This window comes from Python bivittatus, unplaced genomic scaffold, assembly GCF_059951505.1.
Source record: "Python bivittatus isolate LINGU-HERP-01145 unplaced genomic scaffold, Pbiv_v1 ctg000700_np1212, whole genome shotgun sequence".
Lineage (NCBI taxonomy): Eukaryota > Metazoa > Chordata > Lepidosauria > Squamata > Pythonidae > Python > Python bivittatus.
Window position 1 is genome coordinate 18,989,673 of NW_028277098.1, and position 12,403 is coordinate 19,002,075.

General features: G+C 37.5%; 2 pseudogenes; both read left to right on the forward strand.

Moving 5' to 3' along the window:
• LOC103052217 (helicase senataxin-like) overlaps window positions 1-4,418 on the forward strand; it is a 57,601-nt pseudogene extending 53,183 nt beyond the window's left edge.
• A 7-nt stretch (window positions 4,419-4,425) lies between these two features.
• On the forward strand, window positions 4,426-5,729 carry LOC148214139 (helicase senataxin-like; annotated as a pseudogene).
• Window positions 5,730-12,403: the final 6,674 nt, after the last annotated feature.

The following is a 12,403-nucleotide window of genomic DNA, read 5'->3' on the forward strand; positions in this document are numbered from 1 at the left end:
TGTTGGAAGACTTGAAAGACCAGAGTAGGTGCAGATCATCATGGAGAAAATCTATCTATCTGGTCGCTAGGAGTCAAAAACAACTTGATGGCACATAATCAATCAATCAACACTATTAATGTCATTACCAAAGAGCATAAGCCTTGAACTCATCAGTGCAGTCAGGAAAAGAGGAAAGGAAATTGTTGTCTTTGTTTTCTTGCTTAGAAAATAACTGAGTCAGTGTTCTTTGTACTTTGCCTAGTAGGTCTGTCTTGATAGTAGGTCCTACTATCTTCAGCATGGGACATCCACTTGACACGCCTCTAGACATGGAAAAGAGATGAAACCAGTCTTTTTTCAAATTCTTTATTGCAACTCATGCACAAAGACATCTTCCATCTGATGACCTTCTCTAGATCTATTCATAAACATAGGGCTAACCCTTCAACTATATTTCTTATACTAATATTGTCAGAAGGCTTGATAGCAACATACTGAAAAAAAGTATACATATATACAAAACATGAAACAAAATGAGGGAATTCTTGTGGGTGAGAAAAATATACTCTTAACAGAGCAAATAGAAAACAAATATCAAATAATCACAATGTATTAACTGCTGGAATACAGTACAAATTATATGATTAAGGTTTCATGGGAAAGGTCTGCTGTGCTCCTAAAATGTCCATCATCCAAACCTTTAATTGTCATTCAACCCTTATTCAAACCATTTGCTCCAGCCATTCCATGTTTATTGTCATAACAGCTCTGGTTGAATGTAGTTTGGCCCAAGGAAGAATAATTTGGTGACCACAGAAACATGTTTAAATCCATGCTTAAATTTCATTGTGGTTCTCTCTGAACAATTACTAGAGGAGAAGAAAATTGTTTTTATTTTCACAGTAGGCTATTGTCAATAGTGACCATTTGGAAGAGTGCAGTGTTGCTAAATGGCTGCATAGAAAAAACTATTATACTGTCAGCAGGTGCTTCTGTGTAATGCTTCCCACAAATATTATTTAACAAACCAAGGGAAAAAGAAGTTATATAAGGATTCATTACATTATGCGGCAGGCAGCTGTAGAGAAGTCCAAACCTTCCAAATATGGTAGTGATGATCTCTCCAGAGATAAAGAGAGAAAAGTGATTTCAATATGTGCCAGAATATCTTATTCAATTATGCTAACAGTGGGTCTACATATAATAATTTCTCTTCATTTCCCATAACCACTTGCATCTGGCAGGACAAAACATTACCCAGTAGTCCAAAGAGCTCCCGCCATGTTGGAGGGAAAATTTGTGTTCTTTCTGCAAAAGTCCCTAAAATGCAAAAAACCCCAAACCTAAATAGAAATGTAAAATATTTGGCTGTGGTCCCCGTTTTCTCAACAGTGCTGTAGGGGCATTCCCAAATTCTAGGATTCCAGAAGCACAAACCCTACATAAAAGAATGCAGGTATCATGAATTCACTTCAGAGTCTAAAAGATTCAGGAGGACTATTTCTCAAGGACAGGAATATATATTGTCACCCACAACCCCTGGGAAGGCCATCTCAGCCTGTCTTCACATTAACAGTAGTGTTTTCCTACTTGTCCTGGTGTGAACAGCAGTATCTGGTTTCTGTGTTGCACTTTACTGTACTTCATTGCAGGCAAACACCTTCACCTCAGAAAGCTACCATCCATTGACAGAAATACCCCCTCCGCTCCAGTCACTGGTTGCTGCCTTCTATAAACCTGTCACTTCCCCCCACCCCATAGGTTCACCAGTGGAAAAGCCTTTTTCTTTAATAGTTTTTTTTTTAAGTTCTGCCATTTTCCTCTTCTAGCACAAGTGAAACGAGAAATGGTAAAAAAAAAAAAAAGGTGGAGTTACAGTATTTTGTTTTATCTGACTAGTTCAGCAGATGAAAGAGTAAGCAGGAAGCTGTCAAGTATGAGAGGGAGTCCAAAGAGGAGGCCTCATGAAAAAATCTCTCAATAGAAACCACATGTCCTAAAAGACCAACTCATGGAAATAAAGTGATTGTGCTTGATTTACTGGCATGGCTAGAAGAGGTAAAGAAAAAAATTCACCCATCGGGATTATGTTAAATGCAGTCTGGGCTATACATCAGGCCATCACTGTGGTCAAAGCTGGGGTTGAAATCTGGAAAGGGATTTCTTAAACCAGCTTCATTTCCAGCCAGTTTATTCATGGGAGACCAGCAGCATAAGGTTGCACTGTAGAAGAGTCCTAAGTTCATGAGAAACATTTTAACTTAATTTTCTGACATTTTATCTGATTCCTTAATTTGCCGGCTCTTGGAATTTTTGACTGCTCTTCAGACAATTCACCTGAACTATAACTTTGCTTTGTTATTTCATCCTGGTACCTCTCAATACTTCAACCTCAGTCTGTCTCCTTGATTTGCTTTCAGCTACTTTATCTACTTTGTGAGTTCTGTTTAAATGATTCTGAAATGATTATAAGTACCATTAATTGATACGTTCTGACCTGGGTATCTTTACAAGAGACATCAGCCCTAAGTGAGACCACAGCAAATTCTGCAGTTCCAGAAAGTCAACAATGCATTTTTTTCATAAATAATTGCATGTGAACTTTTTCCAATTTGATACAGAAAATCTGAAAACTGCTCTTGGATAAGGAGATCCTTCCCAAGAAGGACAAGTTTCCCAGTCTTCCAAAAACTGGAGCAGATGCAGTAGCTTTTATAGGCTATCGACAAATCTTTTTCAATTAAATTTTGAAGTGGCTTAAATTGAATTGATTTGCTCTCAGATCAAATCATGCCCTCTCTGACTCTTGAATCTCCAATATGAATCAAATTGTGCCCTCTTCCAATCTCAAATCTGCAATTCAAATAAATTCAGGGCTGATTTGCACAGGCATACTAAATTATGCCCCCAAATTTACCATTGTAAATCAGATTTGCTTTTGAGAAAATAGTTTGAAAATAACCTTGATCATCCATTGATTGTAATTTATCATCTGATGCCTGTCCAATTACTCTGGAAATGAGTGGCCCTTCAGAGACCATTTCATAACAGACAGGTGTTTCTATTGCACACTAAAGCTAATCTAAATTGTCCATTAATATCTTGCTGACAGTTTTAACAGGGAAGGCAAAGAGGAACTTTGGAATGGAATGGACTCATTATTGTGGGACTTTTAGCCGTAATGTAAGAGTCCATAACAGGTACACAATAACCTAAAATGCATGTCTAAGATGTTCCCTTTTCTTGCTTTATAAATACTATTTCTCATAATTTCCATTGATGGCCCAGCAAAATCTTTTTCACTGAGAATTTGGAAGGGGGGGGGGGAGAGAATTTTTTATAGTCTCTATTGCCTTTTTTTTTCTTTGAAAAGATCTGATTCTGTTATTATCTTCCATCAGCTGAACAGTTCCATCTCTCTTCTGAAAGTGCTTTCTCCCTATAGACACTTTGTTTCTTGGTGTATTTTACTTTGAACTTTTAAAATTAAAATAAATAAATAAATAAATAAATAATGAGCATCTAATGCCTTCTGCTCAAACAGTGGAAATCTATTTTATCAACCATTGCTGCCGCATCTATTTTGTAATATTAGTTTGCAAAAGCTCCTGAATTCAAGGGCTGTACTTTATTTATTTTTTATAATTTTTATTAAAGAGGTTTTAAATCTCCTTGAAGAGGTGGCATGTGAATGGCTGTAGAATCAGAAGTTGAAAGAACAAAAGCCTTTCTAATAGAATTTACTGAACTTCAACACGGCCTTGAACAAAGCAGATTTCACAGCTACAATTTCACAGCATGATCTGGACAGCCAGCACCATCCCAAGGATGATGACTTGGTCTTCTTAATTGTGTCTAACAAACGATCCTATTATGATGAATGAGAGGGGGAGAACTGTGTAGTTTGCCATGTTGGTTTTGTGACTCATTTTTCTCATCCTTCCATTCATGATACTAAAAAGAAAGAGCAACAGATTACTTGTCACTCACCATCCAGACTCAAGGAAATCTATCCTACATTGTCAAAGAAGTGAAATGCATTGTGGTCAGTTCCTTGGTGCCAACTTAGCGAAGGTTCCAGGCCCTCTTGATGCTGGGTTGAAGCCCACTAGCCATGCCCATCCTGTGTCCAAGCTCCCTCCAAGAGATTTGAACACTGAGTCTGAGAAATTTGCTTTTTACAAGCGACTTCAATGAAGGTCAAAGGTGAGCTATTGAAAGTGCTTATGCCATGATAACACAGCATCCATCTTCACCCAAGATCTTCTTAATCCATGGACCACCTGGGACAGGGAAATCAAAGGTGATTGTTGGGCTTCTCCACCACATCCTCAGTGAGAGAAGGAGAATCCTGTGCAGAGGCTGAATGCCAAGATTAAGATAAATGTGTGTTGCTTTGTGTGCCCTCCAGTGCTGCCATTCATTACCTCATGAAAAAAATAAAAGAAGAAGGAATATTTAGATCAATGGTTGGACGTGCTTTCTTGCCTATGGGCTATGGACAGAAGCAAAAAGGGAGAGAAGAAACAGCAGTTGGATGAGGAAATTTGCCAGCTTTCCAAGGAGAGGCAGCATCTGGCTTCTCAACCAGAAAAGGCTTGTGGGCAATCTCAGGAATTAAAAGCAAGCATCATCTTGGAATCCCACATCATTTGCTGCACCCTGAGCACGAGCAGGGGGTGCTGCTAGAGTCAGTTTTCCAGAGGTTGGGCAGGGACCCCATGAACTGTGTAGATGAGCCAGAGCAGACATGTGAAGCTGAAATGCTCATTCCACTGACATATGGCTATAAGAAGCTGGTCCTGGTTGGAGGCCCCAAACAGCTCCCTTCTACCATAAGTCCATGAAAGCTCAGGATTACCGACAATCTCTGTTAGGCTGCTTCTGCAACCACCTTAAGGAGCAAGATCAAGAAAACTATTTTGGGAAACTTCCAGTCCTTCAGCTCACAGTTCAGTATCAGATGCACCCAGAGATCTGCCTTTTTCTTTCCAAGTATATCTATGAAGGACTCTTGGCCATTGATAGGAAAATAGCAGAATATCACTTCTTGTTGGTGTGGCCTTTCCAACTCTGCTTGCTTTTTGATGTCTTGGACAGCTGTGAAAAATGAGAAAGTGACTGGTATTCTAATCCCCAAGAAGTGAAGCTGTTGACAGAATTAATGAAAGTAATTAAGGGGAAAAAGAAGGATATTGGTTGTCTTCAAATTGGAATCATCACACCTTATAATGCACAGAAAAGGAGAATACAGAAACAGCTGGATGAAGAGTTTGGAGAAAATAGTACTGGAGAAGTTGACACCATGGATGGATTCCAGGGCCATGAGAAAGACTGCATCATTGTCACCTGCATCCCAGGCAAATAGCTCACAAGGATCAACTGGGTTTTTGAGAAGTCTCCAGCACCTGAATGTCACTATCACATGAGCCAAATACAGTCTTTTTATCCCTGGAAAGCTGAAAATGTTAATGGAAAATAAAGATTGGAACAAACTGATCCAGGATGCCCAGCGGAGAGGCAACATCATCCAGACATCCAATAACAGTTACAAAAGCAGTGCCATGAAATTCCTCAAATCCAGACCATTTCCCTGCTCCAGCATTATGACACCAGAAAGAGAAGTGCAAGAGCACCTAGGCACAAGTGGAGCCAAACAGCAGGCCATTCCTGGCCAAGATGCCCAGCACCCTCCAGTTCCCACCTCCCACTCCAGCAAGCAGCAGGACACCTCAAGAACTGCCTAACAACAGGCCACCCCCTTTGGTGCAGGCAAACCTGTCCAGAAAAGACCATAGGATCCTCATCTGCTCAGAATAGAGTTGGTGTTAAAAGCAAATGACTGCAAGGAGGATCAAAACCCCAGTTTGGGACCAGTCTCAATGCAAATGTTCCTTGAGCTTCTGGCTGCTCAGAGTTGTAGCAATTCCATGCCATAGCCAGATACTCTGGGGGAAATGTCAAGCCACCTTGCCCCAGCTGGGCAAATACGGAGCACACCTCCACCAAGCAAAGCCCCCTACACCCAAGCCCCCAACCAGAGAATCCCCATCCTGAATGAGCAGTTAAAGATTTGGGGCCAAGGGGACCCTGCCAACCCCCTGGAATAGAAAAAAGACCAGTAGTCTCACAGGAAGACATTAGAAGCATCACAGGAGAAAGAAGGTCCTGTGGACCCCAAGCAGAGATCTTTAGTGCCAGGAAGGTTGAGGTTGCTCAGAGAAATGGTTCCAGGTATGTTGTGTCCCATGTAAGCGTGCAGTGCTTGGTGAGCTAATAGCTCACTCACCCATCAGTTGAGCACATTGTCAGTCACTATCTGGACATGCATGGGACACTTGCTTTTGTGAGCCTTGCTTTTCCAAGGCTGAGGTTCCCTTTCTCCTGCTTATTTCATTGCCCCTCATTCGATTCTTTGGGGTACCTTTTTAAATACCAAGAGGCCCAATGCAACATGTTTTTGACACTTCACCCTGCTTAATTCTGGGCTTTCACAGGTGCCTTGTGGAAAATGCTGAAGCAATAGCAGATGCTAAGCTGAAAGTACATCTGCACAAATGACAAACGAGTAATACTAGTCAATCATAAAGTGAAGGAAAGTTAAAGTGAATGTGATGATATGTGCTATCCATTAGGGACATGCATTTGATTTTTAACTTGGACCAATTCAGAGGCAGTGTGCTTTGACCATAGCCTAAATCAGAAGTGATGTTCAGGAAACAAACTTCTTATGTTGCATTGATTAGATGGGAAAGCCAAAAATGAAATAGGTGCATGGGTTTGGCTGCCATTTTCTATAAAAACTAGATGCATATGAAGATATGTGTGGTTTAAAATTGGAGGAAGAAGCATCAATAACCTGTGCTGTGCTGATGACACTACTTTAATCATTGTAATTCAAATGATCTGCAAACTGTACTAATGAAGATCAAGGAGCACAGTGAAAAAAAATGGCACTATGATTAAATATAAAGAAGATGAAACCAGTGACAGCAGGTACAGTAACCAGCCTTAGATCTGACAATGAACACATTGAAGTGGTGGATAGTGTCTGTCTTTTAGAATTAACTACCAACAGAAAAAGAACCAGCAGTTAAAAAAAATTACCATATATTAGCACTTAGGGTGGCAGTGAAGGCCTTGGAAAGCCCTAGATATTCAGATGCCATGTTGTGTCTATACCTACAAAGATCAGAACTGTAGACTAGTCATCCTGGTAAAGTCAACACCAACTTCATGACACTCACTCACTCACTCAATGTTCTGACATGATCTACGCTGTCAAAGGCTTTGCTGTGGTCAGTGAAACACAGGCAAAGTTCCTTCCTTATTTTATTCTCTTGCTCTCTTCACTATCCATCTTACATTATTTATCTAATCTTGTATCCCATTAAGTTTTCTGAAATTTGTCTGCTCATTAGGCATTTCTATGTCCATATATGTTTCTCTTCTTTGCAAGTTCTTAAGCAAAATGTTGCTTGTATGAGGAATGATGCAACAGTTAAGCATTTCCTGCTTTGCTATTCTTTAATGTATTTCAGTATATTGATCTTTTCCAAACTCTAAGTAACAGAATCTTATTAATATTTGCTGACTAAAACTATTAATTCTAAAAGTTCTTTTAAAGATTCTTTAAAATGTTGACCTATTAAAAACAGAAATGGTACATCCCTTATGTTTGGCTTTTAGATAGAATTGAATATTGTGTATAATAAAGGTAATCAAGACTTTATTCTCCTAAAGCATTGTAAATTGAGAGTCCCTGATACAGCATCTCTTGTAATTAGATGATATACCTATCAGTCACTCAACTACACTCCACTGCTATTCAATCCTCCTCATTCTGGAGAAATATAATCGAATCTGCCAAGTGCTTATCTGCCTCATACTAATAACTCGTGTTCAGTTTCATTTGATTTATAAGGATCTTACTTCTAGTTGCAGAGCCAAATAATCAATAAATTTGATTATTATAAATTAATAATCTAAATTTGCCCAATATAATTTAAGATTTATCCATAACCAATGCGTTGCCTTGCTAATAATCATATGTAAAGCTATAAGTACATTTTAGAATAAAGTTCAGCAAATACTGGGCAACAGACTTCTAAGTAAACATTTTTATTGCACATAAATTGAATTTCTCTTTCTGATGATGTCAGTAAAGAGAAATAAATGCTGACCTAATGTTAAGTGCACCAATGTTTGGGGGATTGTTGTAAGGACTGTGAAATTACTTTGCTTTTTGTAACCAGTTAAGAAAACTAACATTGTGGTACAATATACTCCCAGGAACTATGCTGGATCTTCTCTTTGGAAGGAACAGAGAGGGGAAATGCAACCATAGAACTACAACCTAGTGCCCTTCCTTTCCAGCTACAAATTGAGAAATGATCCAGTCCTGAAACTAACATAGATGAATTTCCCCTTATAGTTTAAATGGAAGTTTATTGGGGGGGGAATGAATCAGAGAAGAAAGTGTCCCTTACTCCTATTCTGCTAGAATGACACTTTTTAATATAAAAGTATATACATATTTAAACAAGTTCTCCAAATGCCAAGATGTCACAAGTATTTTAGGGAAGAATTTCTTAAAGAAAACTTTATATATAGGAAAGACTTGATGTCCTCTCATACTATGTGGGGGGGGGGGACATTTGAATTTAGTTGCATGTGATCCCTTTAAAATGGAACTTGGTTCAAGGTGTTTTAACTTAAGACATTTTTATACTGTTTTCATAGCAGAAAGTCTCAAAGAGATTGTTCAGCAATGTAATCTTATTAGCAGCTCAGCAGATATATGGGAAGAAAATCCAAAGAATAATGTTTGTGAGTTACACTCTGGGGAGATTTGGTGACAAGCTGCTATGAAGACAAAATGGACCAGCATGACAGTTATAAGTATGAATGATTCCTAGACCCGTGATGTTCTTCTTTGCTAGTTACTGATCACTCTGTCATGAATATTTTCAGCTTGTTACGTTCATCAGTAGCCAAATGGCAGGCTATTCTGGAAAGAACAAACATTGTTCAAAGTTGCTGCTTTTTGTTGCTGCTGGTCAGAAAAAGTTCCACCTTTTAAAATCATAGTTTAAAACTTAAAAAAAAAAAAAGACAAGTTACAGGACTCAGAAAGACATATAACTTTGCTTATTGCTTATTCGACCAACGACAATTTTTCTCATACTTTCCAGAAGTGTTACAGCCCCAGCCAATATCACCAGGGCAAAAGACTACAAGAACTAAAGTACAAAACATCTGGTTCATACCAGATTGCCTGACCCTGCTAGAGACAATATTGAACTAGATGGATTAACTTGGTATAAGGTGGCTGCATCTGTCTAGTCTTTAAGCTCTACTGTTAGCTCACTGATCATTGTCTCTCTCTGCCTCCTCCAAGTTAGACGATGGTGTTACCGTGACAATTTGTATAAGACATTTTAGTTTGACTGTCATTCCTGCCACTCTGATAATAAAGTACCTAACTTATGACATATACACTATTCATCTTCTCAACAGTCCTGTGTCAAAAACCTGGCCAGGTCAACGGTACCTGTAAATGATAATGTGGAAACTAATTGTGTTTTTCTAATATTTCTTGTAGTCATTTTTACATTCTTTTTTAAAAATTAACTTTTCCGGACTAATTTGATGATTTAGAATGATGAAAGGACATCTCCATTTCTGAAATAGAGCCCCCTGGTTCTTCAAAACAAACAAATAAATAAAAGTTCTGTGATACCAAATGTAGTCATTGTTTTTTGGTTTATGCAGATTATACACAGCTACTTGATATTTCTGCTGATTTTTCTGTGGTATCCTCACCTGTTAAAGCATTTATCATTTAGCTGAAAGACTCTGTCTATAGCTGATGACATGCTATAAAGCAGGCTTCCTCAACCTTGGCAACTTTAAGACGGGTGGACTTCAGCTCCCAGAATTCCCCAGCCAGCAAGGAGCTCCTTGATATTTTGGAATTTAGGTTAGTTATCATAGCCAGACTGGGGGTTTAACTTGCACTAAATATATAATATAATGCTGATTAAAAATAAACACATATACTTATTCAGCAATCACAGCTGGGTGTTTAGTAACTGTGATTATTCAATATCAAGTTAAGCTTTCTTACCTGAAAGTATTAAGAGGAAAGATTTATTTTTTAATAGAATGGAGGAAAACAGTAAAAAATAATATATTCTGCCTGCAACTCAACTCTCATATAATCTATCCAAATATATGAAGAAAAGACTCATTCCTATTCAGTGAAACTTCTCACTCCACCTCCTGCCGATATCTTCTCCCATATACCTTGAGGACTTTCACATTCACATAGTCTTGGAGTAGCCATCATTAATTAATGATTCTTGAAGCTCATATCTTCATAACTGAGATAGAAAAAAATCAGTTTAACATGATTGCATCTATCTTTAGCTGTGGAAGATTCTAGCAAAGAGATTTTATACACAAACACATATACATACATGACATTCATTGAAATATCCTAGTCAAGAAACCATTTATATGAGATTTTTTTTATTGTTATATGATTACTTGATTTACACAGTTTTGCAATATTTTGGGATTTGCTCTGATATGCTGTTGTCTCGACTTAGTATAGTTATAGGCATTTGGAGGAACTATTTCGGTAGATGCTAGCTACACAGCACCTTCCCACATCAGCATCTCTATCCTTGTGGACAATTAATTGAAGTAGACCCATCCTTTTATTTTGCTCTTTCAAACATTTGAGGAGCAGCTGTGCACTGAAGATTGTAGAAGCCTACACTGTTATTGTATCTATCCCCAGAATTTGCTATCTAAGTAATTATCACTATTAATTAATAATTTTTTTTGGATTCTAAGATTAGCAAACTTCCCAACCTTTCATAAGAGTCAGAGTAAATGTAAATCTTGCATATTTAATACTGTTTCTCCCCTTCCAAAGCAGAAGCATTTTGTTTGTCCCATAGTCAGTATAATGTACCAATATAATATGATCTCCATTATAATAACATACTTTATGAAGATTAAATGGTTTTGCAATTCAAACAAGGTAAAATTGGTTTAAAGCAAAATCAAACAATAGTTTGCTAGTTCGGGATTTGAATAGTGGAATGAGAGCTCTCTTTTATATTGCTATTGTGCACTGGTCAGCCAAGAAGTAATTGCTTTTTACAAGGCAAATTTGCTTTTACTTTTCCACGGAAATGAAATGAACCTGAAACATTTCCTTTGAAATCAAAGTCACTATCTCTCAAATGTCACCAGCAGAATTCCATCATATAGTTTTGGCAAACTCATAAAGAGAAAGATTTGCTTGAAAATGATTGACAGAATTCATATAATTATCTGTGTTGTAAATCAATAATTACTTGGTTTCTTCACATTTATGTATTACTGACATGGCAAGATAAAGCAAACCAGAGAATTTTTTTGAAAAGGGGAAAGTTAAAGTTAAAATAAACATGTATAATTAGATAAAGATATAATATCTCTGTTATTTCTATGGATCAATTTCTATACTATTATTTTCTTATGAAGCAAATCTAGTTTACATATTCCCAAAGTCACATTATCTGAACTGTACTTTACAGCAATTTCTATCATCTACTCTATTGTAAGCATCTCAGTGAAGTATCCATAGGATTACAGCCTGTGGCTGTGGTAATAATTCATATTGATCTTCAACAGGCTTACTTGTGATTCTGCTGTTAATTGATTGGTTCCTTTGGTCAATAAAAGAAAATGCACAATTAATTAGACATTAGATTTTTAATTTTTTTTAAACTGTTAATTATTCTAAATATAAAGTTTTATATATAGATAGTAGTACCATCTTGGAAGAGACCAATGTCTTTCACACAGAAGAGAATGCCTCTTTTAAGATGGTGCCAGATATAATGTATGTTAAAAACAATGCTCTACCTCCAAAGGTAACACTAGAAGAAAATGCACAAGTCTCTTCTGGCTACTGGAATTGTCAAAGGCTCAGTGTGATGTAAAATGCCTCTGTGACATCAAGCCCGCTTTATTCTAACATCTCTCTCACACATCCTGGTTGAAAGCTTTGCTACAGAGCTTACCTTCAATTTACAAAGGAAAGTCCTATCTGATCAATTGTTTAGAAGACTCTAACAACACCCACAAAGTCAGTAAATCTCTATGGTTAATCCCATGTGTATTATAACTTGGAATTCCTAAAATCTGTTTTACAATATCTCTTAAGGGCTTCTAAGGAAATCTGCCACTCCCAGGATCAGTTGATAAGGCTACTAATGAATTAGAAAATTATAAAGAATAGGGGAAGAAGAAAGTTTGACACCAGGTGAAAATAGCTGTCAAAGTAGCGCTATTAAATTTATTCATTGATTAAAAAAAAAACTGGCAGCTTCATATCAGAGTTAAAGTTTTCTTATGCGGG